Here is a 14,635-nt window from a genome sequence, read left to right on the forward strand (position 1 = left end):
TCACGCACCAATTTGTGCATACGCATGCTTAGTGAATGAGACCTATTGTTTTTTGCTATTTTCTTACCATTGTCGCTTAGTGTTTAATATTAAATAAACACCTGATTGCCTCTTCCAGAAAGCTTTAACTCTTTCCCCACCATTAGTTAACTTGTCAATTAAGAAAAAACTTCCCTGCCAATGACGAGTTTTTACGGAAATTCATATTTCTGCTATTATCTACTATGTGGCGCTCTTACCAAACTTATCAAACACTTAATCATCTATGGATCCAATAGCAGTAAATACTCTGTGTGTTTTGACTATCGCCCTGTATCTGATCGCAAACAAAAGTCTTTCAGGCAATTATCTTAGCTTTTTGTTGAAATTTTGGTTTTTTTGAAGAAACCTAACCATATCTTAGAGGTGTTAAAAGAGGACAAATGAAGATAGGATGACACTTTTTTGTTTGTTTGTTTAAAAGCAGAGGGTCTGGTCTTTTGTTTGATATATTGTATGTTTATATATTTCAAGTAGAAAATTTTCTGGAACTTCTGAAACTTTAAAGCAACGCCAAAGAGTTTTTTTTACCTTAAAATAACGTTTCCAAAAAAGTTTCAGTCATTCATCCACTAGAAACGAGGTGAACGGCACTTTCACATTCGCTTTGCAGCCCTCTATCGGCCAAAACCGCACTAAATAAGTTTCTAACCGTCGGGTAGTGGTCCTGTAGTTCGAGTGAAAACTACAAAAACTTGCTTTACGGCAGACCTACAATCCAATCAGAGCCAGCTTTGCTGCAGTAGGCTAAATTATTTACGACATTATTTTACTCTTTCCCTGTCAGCATTTTTTTAAAGTTCCAAAACCAAAACATACATCAAAATCAACACACAAATGGCTCACTGACCACGAAATCAAGGTATTGCCCCGGCCATCCCAGTCCCCTGCCTTGAATCCCATAGAAAACTTGTGGGGTGAACTGAAGAAGAGAGTACACCAGCGTGGGTGTGCGAAATCTGAAGGATATACAGAAGTGGATATGGAGGAAAGGTCTCAGAGCCCTTACACCTCATCAGCCATTATAGGGAAAGATTCAGAGCTGTTATTTTGGCAAAGGGAGGCAGCAAAAATATGGACTGAAAGGGTGCCAATAATTGTGGCACAGATATATTACTTTTTTGTTAAAACTGTGTTGTGTTTGCAATTTTTGGATGGAAACGCAAAGATCATAGAAGGCTTGATTGATGAATCAAATGTAGACTGTGTAAGAAAAACAGAAACCAGCTTAAAGTGCGTGTCCATGGCAACTCAAGATGCCAGAACTGATGTGCTTGTGTCCGAAACCATTGTGTATATGTGTGACAGTTGGCGGCTGGTGACTTCTTTTTTTTTGAGGGCACACGATGCCAAGTTTGTCACAACATGTATGTAGCCCGTCATGTGTGTGGTTCGTAATTTCAAAATATGTGTTCTGAACTTTGAGAGATCGTGTGTGCATCACGTGTCATGCCAAAATAAGTGCCTGCTGCAGACATGTCTAAAGGGTTTATTATAAAATAGACGCTCGTGTTTGCCACATACTCGCATAATCTCGTGCATAATCAGAGTTTACAGTTAAGGAGGTGTCTTGCGTGTATTTTGGGAACATGAGCGTCTCTTTTATCAAAAACGGTTTTGACGCGTGTGCAGCAGGCACTTATTTTGACAGAACATGTGTTGCACACAGGATCTCTCAAAGCGCAGAACACACATTTTGGAAAAGAGAACCACACACATGACTATCCGAGCACTTATTTTGAATTAGCGCATCATCGGATGAGCAGTCACGAGCCGCCACTGATGTGTGAATATATATACACGTGCTCTCCACTAATAGTGGCACCCTTGGACCAACCTGATCTCACGAATTTCCGTGGCATAGTCACGGAATTTTTTGCTCATTTTTCCGTGGCATTCTCACGGATCTCCTCATATTTCCGTGGCCCTGACACGGACTTTCTTTTCCGTGGTATTCTCACGGATTTGTTACTCAACTGTTTTGTCCTATTTTCTTACCATTGTCGCTTCGGTTTAGGGTTAGATTTACATAAAATGACATCCTTACCCAAACCCAACTCTAACCCCAACGCCAGGCGACAATTGATTAAAGTTTAGAAAATATAAAAGAATACATAAAAAAAAATAGTATAAACCAATACTTAAAGTGAAATACTAACGCAAACACCAAATTTAACCCTAAACCGAAGCGACTATGGTTTGAAAATAGGAAAAAAACAGTTGAGTAACCAATCCGTGAGAATGCCACGGAAAAGAAAGTCCGTGTCAGGGCCACGGAAATATGAGGGGATCCGTGAGAATGCCATGGAAAAATGAGCAAAAAATTCCGTGACTATCCCACGGAACTTCGTGAGATCATGTTGGCTTGGACGCAGAGATCAGGGAGCTTGTCACTATCCGCGCCGAAGCTGAGATCATTCACCAGCATAACAGAACAGTGCATCAGATTCTGGAAAATTATTGGCAGTGTAAATGAACCAAAAAATTAAACAATCCCGGACTAATCCCAGACACATTTTCTGTGTATTTTCCATAATCCCTGTGTGAAAAGAGCTTGAATGTAATCCCCAACACATCTTGAAAACAATACACAAAAATACTTTAAATCAAGTACAAGTGCAGAGACATGTCACCCCCAATTTTTAGAATAGTGGTCAATCAAATATGTTTACATTTTATAAAAAAAAAAGTTATCTACATAACTGCAAATCAAATAAATGACTTGAAACATGTTAATCTCTACAGCACACATACTGAAGAGTGTACAGTCAGGTGTGTATGTGTACTGGCAGTGATATGATGCTGTCTCTGAAATCTTTCTCCCCCATTGCTGTACAGAGGTCAGTGAAATCTCTGTGGGTTATGCTTCATTTTTAGCGTGAGAACTTGTAGAAGAGTGTGTTGGTCTCTCATCTTTCTACAGACATCAATTGAGTAAATACTGTCAGATGCATCATCAGACACAACAGCATCTCACTGCCAACACTGACAGATAATGATTGACAGCTGCTGCCCGCCTTCTGCAGCTTAATTTGATTTACAAGAGTTAAAAAAAAGAATGAATCTTTTTTTATAATGCCACACACAGTATATTCAAGAAAAACTGTGATCACCAATTATGCCAATTGATTGGCAAAATATACTGATTATTAATTGACTGTAGTGACAGCTATTCTGTGGTACATTTTGATTTTATACAAAAAAACAAAACATGACTGTATTTATTTTTTATGGAACCTGTGCCATTATGAATTTAAACCTCTGTCTCATGTAGGGTGATGTAATTGATGATAATTAGATGAATTTAATGGTACAGCCAGAGCTAAGTGGAACAGGGTGGATATTGTGTTAGAGTTCAAGTGATGCGTAGGCAGGCGATGACCTTTAAATGCATCGCTTTATCACACAATGAGTTATTCTTAGCTTGTATGAATGACAAGAGAGAAACTGATTCATGGACACATTATCTTTGATTTTAGGTCAGACCTAATAGAGCTTTTGAGTTTAATTTAGCAATTGGGTCTAGTGGAAAATGTTATTACATTTTAATAAGCTTTAATAAAACAAAAATCCCTGAATGAGTTGATACCAACATGTTAACTGAGTATTTGTTGACGGGTGGAGAGAAAAGCCCAACAACAGCGCGGGCAGACATAATGTGTTAATATGTTTGTGTTTTAAAGAGAAACTATCATCCGATTCACGATTTTACAATTCCTTTGGTGTGTAAATGTGTATTAGAACACGTTAATAATATGAAAAAGGTACAAACCCCAAGGTAAACGATGACTCCAACGTAAATCTCTTTTCTTGGACTACAACAAGCAGACGGATTGTAGCATGGCCGCGGGAAGTGGGGGTGCTGCGGGTGCTGCAGCACCCCCTGTTGGCGAGAGGGAGATTTTTTTAAGTAAAAATTTTTGCACAATTTATAGATGGGTTGCTCGGCGACGCCATTAACTGGTTGCGTACGCAACCGAGAGGCAGAAAGAAGAGACGTGCATTGTGTTGAAGGCTAGCAGCTGTGTCTGTAAGTCAAAATGCAAAGGAGTTGTTGCGCGGATAATAGTACCAACAGAGCCAGTGCTGGGTGCCTGGATGTTAACATACAGGAGATGCGACTATTGCATTACTAGCCCAACATTATAATTCATACATGTATCACAGTAACACTGCAAAAATAAAGACAGAAAAACTGATCCAACTAAAATCAAGTTTTATTTATATACAAACAATAAAGAACGCTTCAATAATTAAGTTTGTTGCAGTAGCGGATCAGCTCACCAATGGGGCTTTCTGCCCCTGTAATGTTTGTAAACCGGCAATCCGTCGATATATTACTTATGAATATTTTAGGAAATTATTACACACGTAGGTTATTACGTGTATTTTGGATTTTAATTTCATTACTGTCTGTGCCTACCCATCTCCGTGGCCTCATCCGAGCGCACTTTCTCCGCCTTGCGTCTTTTGAAGACATGGGTACGCACTCACCAGGACCCAGAAAAGACTCACACACCTTTGGCTAATGCATGCCCACACAGAAATTCTGAACTCCCTGGGCATTCGTCCCCTCATGAGAGACTTTGGACTTTATTATACAACCGGCGCAATGCGCGACGCGAGTGTCTTTTGCTAGAGTAAAGAGCGCGTTGATAATATGCGCATACAGTATTAACGGGATGACATACATGGATGCGAAGCAGCACAAACACACCATTTTAATATGAAAAATTAAAGGATTAAAATGTAAAAGATTATTATTGAGTCTCTTGTACATAAATGATGACCGATTATGAGACGGTAGAAGGCGTAAAGAACTGCTTAATCTGTAGCTAAGTAAATAAATGCTTTGCTTTTAAACAAATGCATCTATTTTTAAATGTTTTTTAAATGCTTCCCCACGAATTTATTGTATATAATGACTCTGTACCTGTGGATATGGTGAGATGCGCGAGATGAGAACGTAAAGTATTTTTAGAGTACAAACCTTATATAAAACCTAATATATTCTAAAAATGTAATTATGCACCATGTATTTCTTTATAAAAGTACACAATATCAGAACTAAACCCATTATTATTTTTGTTCAATGTATGAATTATTTATAAGTCAAAAAAAGCCAGCAATAGTACTATTTCGTAAAAAAAGGTCTATATAAAAATATACTAGGTATGTAACTGAGAATATTTTACCACTGTTAATCGACGTGTGATCCTAACTTAAAAACGAAAGTAAAATATGTTTGTCTGGACATTGAAAATGGTGAAGTTTATTTTATATTATATGTTGTTATAATATTATATGTTGTATGTAAATGTATATCTGAAGTTGTAACGAAAGTAATTTCCCCTGGAATTGTTATAAGTATTTCTGCTTCTGATTAATAGCGCAAACTGTTCATCTGAGAACTGATGATGTCTGTGTGCAGACCCTGTCTGCTTTAGTGTATATGACAATAAAGTAGTGTGAAACTCAATGTATTTATTTTTAAAATGTATTTTAAATAGGCTCATAGGATTTTTGGTAAAAAAAAATTCACAGCACCCCCTGTTTAAAATGACTTCCAGCAGCCCTGGATTGTAGGCAAGTTTACTTCCTGGGATTGGGGATGTAGAGAAGCCGACATTATCATAATTCCTCCCGCTTGGACTCACAGCCTGTAAGTTAACTCCTGTTAGCATTGCATTGTGAGCGAATCTTTCAAACATTGTAAGGAGCGTCACATTTCCGGCTGACGTCAGAGGTATTCAGGCCAATCACAATGTACAGATTAGCTGACCAATCAGGGACACAGTGCTTTTCAGATCGATGAGTTTTGTACAAAATCTGTGCATTTCAGGAAGAGAGTGAAATATGGAGCTACAAAAATGTACAGTATGTGAAAAATAATGTGTTTTTTTACCATAAACCACGCGAACACATTGTATTATACTAAATACACAAAATAATGTTGTTTTTTAGCAATGAAATAGGTGCACTTTAAAAACATTGTCAAAAATATTTGCAAATTTCTCAGATTAAATAAAACAAACGTCCAGCACTAAATATAAGATTTAGAAGTTATCTTATCATTTTTAATGATAAGTATTAATTAAATAAAAATAATTTTAAGTAAACAAATTAGGCCCACCTATGGGACAGTGACAGTTAAAGGGTTTTAAAGCTCATGTCTAAATACCTTATAGATTATTATTACTAATAACTCAATACTTGTTTAGCACATTATTATTAACAAATATTTTTTATACATTTTGAGTAAACATTGTGTACAGTGTATAAAATTAATGATTTTGTGTACATCTTCTTTGCTATATTAAATTAAGGTTACTTTTTTAACCCATTTGTTAAACTCTAGGGTGTAATGTTGCTATAATAGCATAAATAATACCTGTAAAATGATAAAGCTCAAAGAATATATTTTCTTTAGCAGAATTCTACAGCCCTCTACTTCCTGCATTAATGACGTCACTAGAACAGTTTTTTGTCTAAACTCCGCCCACAGGAATACGTCAGTCGCTAGCTAAGCTAACGGCAAGCTAAGCTGCTATCGAATCACAACACGCTAAACAAACTACACAATCAGAACTTGTTACGTATTTCTGAAGGAGGGACTTCATAGAACAAAGAAGACATCAGCCTGTTTTGAGGACAGTGAAAACAGCGCTATACAGATAAGTAAATTATGTGAAAAATACCGCGTTTTTTACACGTGAAACATGAACACACATTTTATTGTGCACTGGAAACATAATCAAAGCTTCAAAAACACAGAAAAAACAGGAACTTTAACACAATAAAAGTATACATGAGCAGCAATATTAATATTAACCCATATTAGTTGATGACTGCCTTTGACCCATTTTATTACATGGGGAAAACTTAGTAACTTTCAATAGCTGGAGACTATTTTCGTGCACTGCGTAATATCATTGTGCCTCCTGCAGCCATGTTACAGCAGCAAAGTCCTTGATTATAACGCCATATCGGCCTAGAAAATCACAACTTTTAATTTTCTGTCGGTCTTAGTACACGATGTAACTACAGAAGAGTCAAGTTTTAAATAGGAAAAATATTAAAACTCTTTGGTTATTTTTTAGCGCGATGCTAATGGTCTAATCAGATTCAATGGATTATGCTAAGCTATGCTAAAAGTGGTACCGCCAGACTCGGAAATTGGCTGAATGGATTCCAAAAATCTAATGTTAAACTCCAGGGGAGCTGGAAAATTAGCTTATTTAAAAAAAGTGAAGTGTCCCTTTAAGGGTTGTTCTTCAGCAGGTGGGGATCAACATCAGGAAGCTGACATCCAGGTGCAAAGAATAACAAAGGGAAATACATGACAGCATCAGCAATCTTCTCTGCTATCTGACAGGTTGTCTTATTGGGTTATATGGGTCTGCTTGGCTCAACTGCGTGGATGATCCTGTGTTTTAGAGCACTAAATGCATGAATGGTGATCTAATTGTGGAGCTTCAGGATGGGATTTGCCACAGGCATAAAGCATGTTCTCACCCACGGAGAATCTCACGCACGCTTTTTTGTGGCTTGAACATGTTGAAGTAGTGCACTTGCATCTTTTCTGCTTGCTTTTAAGATCCTTCAGCTAAATCGATAAACCAAAATCAAATACAGGCATGCATTTACTGTGCATTTTTCGTAATCTGTCTGAAAAGGGCTATAGATTGGCGATTGGGCAACTGCTTTGTGTTTTGTAGATGTCACGCACCTGAACATAAGTGCAAGGTTCAGCTCCTCAGGTGTAAACACTGAAGATGACGAGAGTTTTCAGAAGCCGCCTTTGATAGTGCCGTGCATTGTGACATAGACCTTGCCCCCTTTTTGAATATGCCGTGGACTGGAATAATGTAAAAGAGGTTTGTTCTGACATGTATGTCAAGACAATCAAGCCAATCGATGTAATTCAGAAAAGTGTTTTCTGTTAGAGAGAGAAAGGGAATAACCCATATGACATGGATTCTGTGCTTCGAAACTCCCTGGTTGTTTTGATATTTAACTCACTATTTTACATTTATGCATTTGGCGGACACTTTCATCTAAAGCAACTTACACTGCCTTCGAGGTATACATTTTTATCAGTTTGTGTGTTCATTGGGGAGTGAACCCACAACCTTTTATGCTGTTAACTCAATGCTCTGCAAGTTAAGCCACAGGAACACTTAGGCCACATCCACACAGCCAGAGCTTTCCCAATCCAGTTTTTTTTTAATCCAATCTTTTTCCCCCTCTGTAAACTTGGCGTCATCTAAAAAATGTGTTCTGTGTGAACAAAAGGCAGAAACATGCCATAAGAGGCCTGTCATAGTAAAGATGTGTGTGTCGTCGCAACAAGTTATCGTTCAGCTCTTTGACACTGGGGTTTTAAATACAGATCAACATTCACAATGAGAAATATGTGCAAACTGGAATAAGGCAGCGATCGGGAAGCTTCTCACTATACGTGCTGAAACTGAGATCATTTGCCAGCATAATATAACTGTGCACTTCATGATAAAGTTCATAGTCACAGAAAATAAATGCACGTGAATGGTTTCTCCAGAGAGAAAAAGTGTAAAAGGGACTAAAATATATGGATAGGCTGTACTGTACACATGAACACGCCAGGGTGTTGGTTTTAGATTTATCCACGCTGGGACCCAGTTTTAAAGAGCAATATTGTCTGATGCACGATTTAACATTTCCTATGGTGTGTAATGCTGCGTTCAGACCAGCCGCGGTAGAGGCGTCAAGCACGAGCCCCTGCTGAAAAAAAACAATAAAACCATTACAGAATTGTTTCCATTAAAGGAATAGTCTACTCATTTTCAATATTAAAATATGTTATTACCTTAACTAAGAACTGTTGAATCATCCCTCTGTCATCTGTGTGTGTGCACGTAAGCGCTGGAGCGCGCTGCGACGCTACGATAGCATTTAGCTTAGCCCCATTCATTCAATGGTACCATTTAGAGATAAAGTTAGAAGTGACCAAACACATCAACGTTTTTCCTATTTAAGACGAGTAGTTATATGAGCAAGTTTGGTGGTACAAAATAAAACATAGCGCTTTTCTAAGCGGATTTAAAGGAGGAACTATATTTTGTGGCGTGGTGGTCCTTTTGCGAGTACTTGGACTCACCTGAAAAGTCTGCTCCCCTTCTCCCTCTCATCATGGGAGAGGGAGGGTGTTACTGCGCCGAGTCAAAGTACTCCCAAAAGTGCTATTACGCCATAAAATATAGTTCCTTTTTTAAATCCGCTTAGAAAAGCGCTACGTTTTATTTTGTACCACCAAACTTGCTCGTATAACTACTCGTCTTAAATAGGAAAAACGTTGATGTGTTTGGTCACTTCTAACTTTATCTCTAAATGGTACCATTGAATGAATGGGGCTAAGCTAAATGCTATCGTAGCGTCACAGCGCGCTTCAGCGCTTACGTGCACACACACAGATGACAGAGGGATGATTCAACAGTTCTTAGTTAAGGTAATAACATATTTTAATATTGAAAATGAGTAGACTATTCCTTTAAAAACCAATAGGAACCGTTAGCTTTTACCATTAAAACCACTACACTGTAGTGTGTTTTGGGCCATAGTCCATTTGAACCAATACATATTCCATTAGAACCAATACATACCATTAGAGACCAACAAAAACCAATACACTGTAGTGTGTTTTGGGCCATATTACATTAGAACCAATAAAATTCCAAATAAAACGAATAAAACCATTAGAATTTTCTGTAATGGTTTTATTGTTTTTTTCAGCAGGGGTGATTTCAATGTTAAGTCAATGTAAAGACGCGTTGACGTGCGTCTGGAGGTCTCTTGGCGCTAATGAGGCATTTAGCGCGGCGCGGTAGACGCGATTCATGAATGACGCGAATTGAGCGTTTGCCGCGGGAAACTCGTGAGTTGAAAAATTTGAACTTTGGCGTGAACCAATCAAGAGATTGCTCTAGTAGTGACGTGATTACAGAAAGCGTGTGGAGTTGCAGAAGCCCCTCCCATGACGCGAATTTCCGCGTGAATGTCTCTATAACTAGAATTTCATGCACGGCGTTCACGCGATAACGAAACCTGTAAACTCAAAATGTTCAAGCGGCAATCTAGATGCGGTAGATGCAAATTTAACGCCTCAAATGTGGCTTTTGTGAACCCTGAGTAAGTGTGTATTAGTACGTTAATGATATGCAAAAGGTAAAAACCCCAAAGTAAACGATTACACAAGTTATCGTCTCCAAAGTAAATCTCTTTTCTTTGACTACAACAAACACACGGATTGTAGGCAACAGTTTACTTTCTGGGATTGGTGATGTAGACAAGACCAACATTATCATAATTAATTTTAGCATTGCATTGTGACTGAATCTTTCAAACATGGTAAGGAGCGTCACTTTCCATCAGAGGTATTTAGGCCAATCACAACATACAGATTAGCTGGCCAATCAGTGACACAGTGCTTTTCAGATCGATGAGTTTTGTACAAAATCAGTGCGCTTGCGGAATACAGGATATCTGGAGCTAGAAAAATGTATGGTATGTGGAAATAATGTGTTTTTTAACCATAAACCACGCAAACACATTGTATTATACCAAATACACAAAATAATAATTTTTCGTTTTAAACGCATTGAAGAAACGTTCAGAATAGAAAAGGTTTGAATGAATTGCTTTATTGTATTTCCGAATGAGACTCATGCCATTGACCCTTAGACATGAGCTGTAAGTTTTAATAAGGATTCTGGTTAGAAATGCAAACCACAAAACCCTGTGACCTTCTGAACACTACATTGGACAAAGCACTTGTGTTGCATTGACATTCCATACATGCGTATTAAATTCCTTTTTGTCCATAACAGATTCTCAAGCAAAGTCAACAACCTATTGAGAAGATTGAACAGGGACGATATTATATTCCTCATTAAGCTGTAATTCTCATCTTTATTGTAATTGGCTCTTGCTTTGTGCATTTCCTGTCCAGATGACCTTGTTTAACAGTGACTGATTGACTGGTTTGTTTTCTCAATGACCTACTCGCTAGGCCCATCATACTCAGCATTCAATCTTTCAATAGACGCTCATAATAGCGCCGCTTGTAGAAGGACCGCACAATGCATGTCGGTACACAGAGCCACCAAAGGCGATTGAAGGAAACAGGCCGGTATTTGCAGTCATTAGCTGTCTCTGAAGGAGGCAGGCAGTATGTGGGGAGACCGGGGGTCTGGACAGCTTTGAACAGGGTTTTAATGATGCCCCCTCCCTCCCCCGACCGTATAGCCACGTTCCACTGACTGTCAGCCGCTTCCCCTCCCCACGCCTGACCATCCTGACCAGTGTAATTGTTACCTTGTGCTCTGTCTTCTCAGTACACAATGACTCTGTGTCGTTAGAGATGAGAAAATTATGTGCCAACAACTGACAAGGTGTAATTGCTAGGCCAGTTTAAGCTATGCTACAAAGTTTCTGTGAAAGTGGTATTTTTAACTTTGCAGAACGGAGCGGCGTGTTCGTGATATAACTGCGTGCTATGCACACATTACTTATGCAGCAGAGAAGTATTTTACCACTGTTATGGTAATGCACCAATTCACCACGGTGGTTATAGAATGTGTGTGGATGCGCATATAGGCTGATATATAATGCATACATTTTGAAATATAAAAATTTATTCGTTTCTTAAAGGGACACTCTACTTTTTTTGAAAATATGCTAATTTTCCAGCTTATTTTTACAGTTTTGGAAAGTATTCAGCTGATTTTCGGGTCTGGCGCTACCACTTTTAGCATAGCTTAGCATAATCCATTTAATCTGATTAGACCATTAGCATTGCGCTAAAAAATAACCAAACAGTTTTTCAAAGATTTCTTTTTCCGCCGGTGGGTGCTTGACACACTGCCAAGCAATGCTTAGGTTACTTAGCAACGGCAGATGTTCTGGAGCGCCCAAACGCTTGGAAAAGAAGGAAAGCAACGCTTTTAGACACAAATTGTAAAGTGCCCCTCATGATATTCACCAATCAGAGAGGCTCACAAATTTTTAAAGCACCCACGGGATGTGCCTATGTCCATCTGTGAAACAACACAACATTCAAGCGAGGAACTTTATTGGGGTTATAATGTTTACAGCTGCGCTAAAACGCGCTCTGATGGTAAACCGGTAGTGCAGATTGATACTTTTTCACAACCTTGAGTGACCTCGAGAGAATATATTGCTTCTTTGTTCCGCCCCCAATCCAGCGGGTCATCACTGATAGTTTTTTCTCCCCTTGCAAATAGCGCATTAACTTTGAGTTTGCTGGCCATTAGCATTCACACGAACTTGAAGACATCTCGCTGGGTGAGATTGTACATTATATTTTTCATAGTTTGTGATGTGCACACCACTGCTAGTCGCACTGGTTATGACAACCGTCACAGTCCTAATGATCTGAGATACAGTATTTCTGGAAATTTATTTTCGACCACTTAAATGAATGAGTGTACAGTGACAACAAAATAAATCCAACAGTAGCTGAAGAAGTCCAAGATGAAAGATATTTTGAGGAATGTTTGTAACCAAACCAATCAGAGACCCCATTGATGCCCATAGTAGGATAAAAGAATACTATGTAAGTCAATCTGGCTTCTGATCGATTTGGTTACAAACATTCCTCAAAAATACATTTCTTCGTGTTCATCAAAACAAAGAAATTTATACAGGTTTGTAACAACATGAGAGAATTTTCATTTTTGGGTGAACTATCGCTTTAAGTGTGTATGATTTTATGGTTAGTCACATTTTATTCTTTTCACTTAGCATTGTTTTCCCCACTGTCTGTGATACTTATGAATCAAAACAGGCAGGTGACCCATTTTTGCAACCATTTCAGATGAATTAAACCACAATGAAAGGATTTTCAGAGATTTGAATATAATCTCACAGACTCCTTATTCACAAAGGATTTATGAAGAGTATAACAATTTATTACTGTAATGTGATCAACTCAACACATCCCCGGTATGTGTGTGCGCACCTGTGTGTACGTGGTAAACCCTACAGTCCACACAAAGATACCAGACCTTTGATCCCCACGTGAAAAACAACTTATAAATCAAGCTAAATTATGTTTATTTTAAAATGTGAAAATGATAAAAGTATTCTGTGAGGGTTAGGTTTACGGGTTGGGTTGGGTTGGTTAGGTGAAGGACATTAAATACACAGTATAAAAGTCATTAAAGCCTATGTAAAGTTGACCTTAAATATGTGTTCTCAGTTTGTCACACCACAGAAAAATGTGATATTAACCACCCAGACAAATTTGAATGCTGATAAAACCCTTAAGTAAATAAAAGAAGTTATCAAATTCTTGGAAAAATGTGCAGGATTCTCTGCTCTCAAAAGCTGTGGGCGTGTCCACTGTCAGCACTGAAACCACACCCACTCGCAGGAAAGCTGCCATCTCTTTCAACTTTTAAACACCACTACAACCTGAATTGATGTTTGTGATTGTGTTAGGGGCGGGGCCATGCTCGGTGGTTCCAGTGCGTCATCGATAGGGATGGGCACCGAACTCGGTACTTTTATAGGCACCGACCGAATTGCGTCGGTACTACCCAGTATCGATTCACATAAAATCAATCGGTGCTCAATTTCGGTACCTGAGAGAACATGTCCGTGCGCCGCGTCTGGTACGCGCGCGCCCGAGAGAGAGAGAGAGAGACCGTGTGGGAACTTGGTGACACCCCTTTGCAACTTGCTTAATGGCTAACAAAAAGCGATCTAACGTGTGGTTAAATTTCACAAAGGATGATGCAGACAATGCTACCTGCAATATAAGTGCAGTAAGTGCAAGGCAGGCAGTGTAATACAGCCAACCTGAGGAAGCACTTACACGATGTGTATTTAAAAGCACAAGAGGGCTTATTAAGATGCGTTTTCGTCGATCGGATCACAAGTGGACGAGAGAGACAAATTCTGTAAACACCTGGTATTTATCAACACCAGTCCGTCTCTTTTGTCCACTTTCGACCGCTTCTGTCCTGATTACTTTGAGTGGTGGTCCGTGGAGACTGCGGGGAAGTCCCTCTGCTTTCCTTTTAGCGCGAGCTGGAGTAATGACTGTTTAAATGGACGCGAACTAATTTGGCGCTGCTTGTGTTTTAAGTAAACATGCTGCACAGTGTTTTGTACATGAATATGTTGGCGCTTTCTCTGATTTTTCAGCGCAATTAATGAAATAAGACCGCGCAACTTTCATGCGTTCGCAAAATGAAACTGCGACGATCAGCCGCTTTTAGTTTTATCAATGAAAGCCTAAGACTGTGTGTTCACGCTAAAAGTCAGAAATGACGTAAAACTTTGTGCTCAATACCTCAGATTAGATAAATGGACGGAGAGAAGGCGGTCCGTGTGGCTGTTCGAGAACACATTCAACCACATGCGGACCAAATGCCAATGCTGGCCAGCTTGGCAAAAAAGTATCTGTGTCCAGTCCTTTTCTACATCCTCACTGTATCCCTTGCCTTAGAGAACACTCGCTCTGTATTGTTTTCTACATAAAAGTTTACTTTTATGTTGCTTTTATGACGTTTATGTTCATTGATCATTTATC

The 14,635-nt window shown here is 38.8% G+C and overlaps 1 protein-coding gene across 5 annotated transcripts in view; it reads left to right on the forward strand.

Annotated features, from left to right (window-relative positions):
* Nucleotides 1-14,635, forward strand: part of dgkh (diacylglycerol kinase, eta) — a 140,564-nt gene that overhangs the window by 7,250 nt on the left and 118,679 nt on the right. The gene's annotated exons all lie outside the window — the stretch shown is intronic.

The sequence above is a fragment of the Misgurnus anguillicaudatus genome, chromosome 17 (genome assembly GCF_027580225.2).
Source record: "Misgurnus anguillicaudatus chromosome 17, ASM2758022v2, whole genome shotgun sequence".
Classification (NCBI taxonomy): Eukaryota; Metazoa; Chordata; class Actinopteri; order Cypriniformes; family Cobitidae; genus Misgurnus; species Misgurnus anguillicaudatus.